Genomic DNA, 6,000 nt, shown 5'->3' with positions numbered 1-6,000 from the left:
GGGGAAAGGGGGCATTAAGGCAGGTGTCTACCTCCTCCAATCCCTCTCCTTCCCCCGACACCTCCAGGATGGCCATGGCTGGGGTGTGGGAGATTGGACAGGGCCCTGAGGGGAGACTGTGCAGTCCCTCTCTCTCTCTCTCTGGGGCTTGGCTGACTGCTCTTGCTCACGTGCCCAGCCCAGTTGCCAATTTTCACATGGTAAAGAAGCCCCCCGACTTCCACAATAAGCCAAAAATCCAGCTAATCCCGTTTCAAAGCAAGGCCAAAACAAGCCAATCCCTAAGAACCACAAGGCTCTGTGTGACCAGATCCCCCCTAGCGTGGAGGACTGTGGTGGGCCCGCTGTGCACCCCAGACTCTCACCCCTCCCCGTGCCCCTGCATGCTGGGAGCTGATCCAAAAAAAAAAAAGAAGTAACAAGCTACAAATAATCATTGGAGATATACCCATCTCCTAGAATTGGAAGGGACCTTGAAAGGTCATTGAGTCCAGCCCCCTGCCTTCACTAGCAGGACTAAGTACTGATTTTTGCCCCAGATCCCTCAGTGGCCCCCTCAAGGATTGAGCTCACAACCCTGGATTTAGCAGGCTAATGCTTAAACCACTCAGCTGTCCCTCCCCAAGCCAAAAGCTAGCCAACAAGCGACTCACAAGCCAATTGCAAGCCCAACTGCTGCGTTTTTGGCATGTGTGATGCTCAGGGTCTCACTGATCACCATAGCTGGGATCAGGAGGGAATTTCTCCCAGGTCAGAGTGGCAGGGACCTTGGGGCTGGGGGGGGGGTGTGCCTCCTTTACAAAGTAGGGTGCAAGTTTATCTGGGTGTATCTCACATAATCATTTCCCAACCACTGCAGGGGCCTCAGGCCCTGGTGCACCTCAGTCCCTCCTCTTCTCTGCCCGTGGCACAGAGTGGGCTCACCTCCTGCAGGCTGGGGTCTGATTTTGGCAGCTGGGTTTAGTGTGGGGATGCTGGAGGTCAGAACACATGATCTCGTGGCCGTAAGCGCCGTGGATCCCTTTTAGAGGGCAGGGAGGTGAGCCACAGAGAGGCCACGTAACTTAGCCAAGGCCACAGAGGGCATCTGGAGCACGGCCAGGAATTTGCCCCAGATCCCCCGTGTCCCACATACATGCCTGCCCCCACCGCATATGGTGACCAGACAGCAAATGTGAAAAATCAGGACGGGGGTGGGGGGTAATAGGACCCTATATAAGAAAAAGACCCCAAAATTGGGACTGTCCCTATAAAATTGGAACATCTGGTCACCCTACCACCGCAGCACCCAGTGGTTGCACGCCTGTGACACGCGCTTTAAGGCAGGGTCAAGGCCAAAACGGTGCGAAGGGGCCATGGTGTGAATGAGCATCAGCCCCAGTGTTTCTGAGGAGTAAGGGGACACAGCCCTCTCCCTCCAGCGAGGGACGTGAGCCAGGACCCCATGGTGCTAGAGGCTGGACAAACACAAAACCAAGAGACAGCTCAGGTCTTGGCATCTCTCCTCCTTCCTTGGGCAGGAAGTTCAATCGGGAGGAAAACAGAGGCTCGAGAGAGGAGAAAACTGAGGAGGAATGAACGTGGCACAGTTCCAGGGTACCCTGCAGAGACGCACCCAAGAACGGAGATGCTGATCCAAGGTATGTGCGGTGCAGTGAGTTGCGGGGGCCGGGGGGGAGAGTTCATTGGTTGGATCATGTGCAGTGGGTTGAGGGCCATTCATTGGTCCACTCCAATACAGTGGGTTGGCGGGGGAGGATGACTCATTGCTATGATCCAATGCAGTGGATTGGGGAAGGGGGCTCACTGCTCCAATCCAGTGCAGTGCGCTGGGGCTCATTGGTCTGATCCAGTGCAGTGGATTGGGGAAGGGGGCTCACTGGTCCAATCCAGTGCAGTGCGCTGGGGCTCATTGGTCTGATCTAGTGCAGTGGGTTGCACGGGCTTGTTGGTCCAATCCAGTGCAGGGGAGAGGGGCGTGCTCATTGGTCTGATCCAGTGCAATAGATTGTGGGGGGGGGGTGCATTGGTTCAATCCAGTGCAGGGGGTTGGGTGCATGGGGGCGGGGGGGCGGTGGCTGGTCCCATCTGATGCAACAGGTTGGGGAGGGCTCAGGTGTCCAATATGGCGCGTAGGGTCGAGGGCGGGGGAGGTGAGGCCCAGCGGTTCCATCCATCGCAGAAGGGAGAGAGGAGAGCTGACTGGCCCGGTCCATGCCTGATCCGGCGCGGGGAGCCCCCTGCCCCGCCAGACACTCCCCAGGACCCTTTGTTTGCCCACAGAGCGGCCTGGGCAGCTTTCTCCCTAAAGGGCCTTTTAACTCACCCTTTAATCCCAAGTCACTTAGTAAAAGACCCAGCCCCTGCCCTGCTGGGGTTTTGTGCTCCCAGCCGGTGGCCACGCAGCCCAAACAAGAGCGGGGTGGGATGGGCTCACACGCCACTGCCTGCTAATACTGGCCCTTAATCCTGAGGAAGAATGGGCCTGTTTGAGGCTGCCTGGACCCCTCTGGGGCATTGAATGGCAGGTGCAGTAGGGAGCCTGGGAGGCTACAATGCAAGTGTGGAAAAGGTCTTGCCATTTAAGGGCCTGGATGAAAAGGTCCCGCTCCCAGCAGAGATCGAGGGGCTTTCGAAGGTCCTGCTCCCTGCCCCCATCGCCGAGCTGGTCAGCCTGCCGCAAAGACAACGGGCTTGGGGGGGAACTGGTGCCTGATTTACACACTTGGTGCATCCCCCTACCCCTCCCATGCATCCTCGTGCATATACCTACGTAAACACCAGTGCTGTAACCTGCACAGCCATAAAACCACGCCCCTGCAGGCAGAGGGCCAATGCATGCACGCTCATCAGCCTGCTTAGTGCACAGACGTGCAAAGGGCACATTCGCACATGGGCGTGCTCGAGGATGGCCGTGCTGTGTGCACACCCAGGTACACTCGCACACGCCTATGTATACTTGTGCACACACTCATCCAGGACAGAGGGCAGAGGTGGGCACACACATGTGTGCAAATGTGCACACACACTCCTTTGTGCCAGGACCCGCCAAGTGACACACACACATATCCTCTCTTCTTCCATTTCTCGTCTTCTGTCACTTTCTTGTCCTGACTCCCTTGACCAGAAAATGCCCGTCATCCACTGACTGAGAGGCTGAGGTCTGGCAGTCAGGTGGACACATTCCTTCACTCAGGGGCTTCTGAGGAGAGCCGTGAATGCGCCCTGGACCCTCCTGCAGGATTGGGGAGGCCAAAACCTGCTGATCAGGCTATTCCTCCCCCACCCGCCCAACTCCATTGGTCAGCCCTCCTGGGGATCATTAACACCTTGCTGAACGAGGCTGCTCCTGACACACCCACCAGAGTTCACTCTGTGCGGGAAGGACTGAAGAATCCACCCTGCCACCTGCTCAGACCTGGCCTAGGGGATAGCACACTGGTCTTCAATCCAGGAGACCTACGGGCTTTTCCTGGCTCTGACACTGACCTGCTGGGCAACCTTGGGCAAGTCATGTCACCGCCCTGTGCCTCAGTTTCCCTATTTGTAAAACAGGGATAACGACATGGCCCTCCTTGGAAAAGCCTGGTGAGATCTCCAGTTGAAAAGCACTATTATAGAGCTAGGTGCTATTACTTCACTGCCCCACCAGGAATGGGCCCCACAGAGGGGGCCAGAGAGTGGGAAGGAATTAAAATCAGACTGAAAAATGCATTAGTGGAATAGAGTATCGGGAAGGCTCCTGGGCTGGTACCTGACAGGGATGAGCTAGATTGGATCACATGGAACATCCAACCCTAACTCAGATGATTCCAGGAGCACACCTGATTTTCCACTAGTCTTTCAGTGCACCGTAGCCCAGTGACAGCCGCCGATTTCTTCCTTGCCTGACAAGGCCCTTTTATTCCTGGACCACAGTTGTAGCCAGCACACAGCTGATTTCCATATGGCCCAGCCACGTGTGTGGGGGGGATGAAGTCGGGGAATGGCAGGGAGCAACAGGCGGTGAAAGAGACCAGTCATTGCAAGGCTGCCTGCAAGGCAGCAACAGGCGCTGCTCTCCCGTTCGCTACTGGTCCTCACCTTGTCTTGTCTCTGCAGTGGCACAGCTGGGATTGAACTGGGGATTGCCAAAGCTAAAAGCACAAACGGCCAAAGAAGGGCAGTAACAGGCTCACCTCGGCTGCAGGTTAGGCCCAGAGGGGGACCTGTAACATGCACTCACCTGTGGGGGCAGAGGGTGAGCTGATGAATTCATCACAAGTAATGAAGAACAAGGGAAGGGAGAGGGAGCTCCGACGGGACTAGTCCTTGCCCCTCTGGCACACACCATGTTACTTTCCCCTCCTGCTCCTGGGTCAGGGGACTGACCTGCCCACAAGGCCCTGTGAGATATGCCAGAGGATGCCAGCTGCCCTGGACCTGAGCTAGCTTGTAATTAAAAGTGATTAGAGTCTTTGGTTGAGAGGTGGGGGATGGGGGGTGTTGCATTCCTGGTCTTTGCTTCCCATTAAACAGTTCCCCCCAGGACTGAGTCCAAAGGGGCCTGGCCAAGAAGCATCAGGAGGGCCCGATCCAGGAGGCAGATGCCACCTGGCCTGTGAGTGTCAAGGGCTGGTGGTGGTTGGAAGTTTGTAGACAAGTGAAGAGAGTCAGCGTGCGCAGGGAACTCTGCATGGGGCAGGGGGATGCTCATCGCAAACGAGCACCCTCCCCGAATCTGGCCCCCACGCACCCGGCGCCGACGGTTCAGTGCAGCTCGGATTCGCTTGCCTTGCCTTGAAATGGGCCTGCCATGCAGAGCTCAGATCCAGATTTCAGGGAAACTGAGCTGTTTGGTTCACCCTCTTCCCGAGCTCGGGCTGCAGAACTGGGAGCCGAACTGGAAGTTCCCTGGACTTTGTGGGTTGCCGGATCTAGATTGCCTGGGCTAGATCCTCAGCTTGCCAGGCACAGCGTCATCTTCAGTTACACATCGGCTGTTTCCCTTTGTGTTCTCCGAGAGGTTTAAAGAGGCCAGAGGCCCATTGATTTCAATGGGAGATAGGCACCTAAACACCTTTGAGGGTCTGGACTGGATGGCAAATGGGAATCATTGGCTCTGATGCCTTCAGTGGAGCTAGTCTGAACTTTGCAGAAACCCGGCAGAACCTTTAGCAGCAAAAACTAAAATAGCTTTTAATTTCAGACAGATGCATCACCTGGTTTATCCCAGGAGCAGGGCTGCAAAGCAGCAACGTGTCGCCTGGTTCTGATCCATTTAGCTAAACCCACCATCACCCTTAGGTGGGCCCGTGCCCTGGAGAGAATCTCGAAAGCTTGGGTGAGTTGTGACTTGAATTAAACACGTGGGCTATGGCTCCTCCCAGTGGGGAGATGTTAGACTACAGCTCCGGCAGGACAGCAGGACAGGTGCGCCTCTTAGGAGCTCAGTGGTCTGAGCATTGGCCTGTTAAACCCAGGGTTGTGAGTTCAATCCTTGAGGGGGCCATCTGGGGCAAAAATCAGTACTTGGTCCTCCTAGTGAGGTTTCAAGGTCCCTTCCAGTTCTAAGAGATAGGATATTTCCAGAATTAGAAAAAACAAAAAAACCTCTTAGGAACTCTTTGGCCATCACCCCTCATGGATATTTTTTTATGCCCATGCAAAGTGCACGTAGTTTGCTACCAGATCAGAATGGCAGCATTAGGCCCTCAGCATCAGAGGGAGAGCTGGGCGCATCACGCCTTTTTCAGCTCACTGGCAATTTCCGAAAAATCATGGGAAAGAAAGAAAGAAATCAAACCAAACTGAATTTTTTTGAAATTTTTCAGTGACTAAGAAAGATTTTTTAAAAATCATTTGGGGTCAAACAAAATGTTTCCTTTGACCCAAAATGAAAAATTTCAATTTTGAGCATGTTTAAAGGTTTCTGATTGTTTTAAAAACACAATTAAAGGAAATTTCGAGACAAAAAGTTAAAGAAAGAAGAAAACAAAAAAAAAACCACAAAAAACCCCA

Source organism: Gopherus flavomarginatus, chromosome 20, assembly GCF_025201925.1.
Source record: "Gopherus flavomarginatus isolate rGopFla2 chromosome 20, rGopFla2.mat.asm, whole genome shotgun sequence".
NCBI classification, from domain to species: Eukaryota; Metazoa; Chordata; order Testudines; family Testudinidae; genus Gopherus; species Gopherus flavomarginatus.
This window is presented reverse-complemented; position numbering follows the sequence as displayed.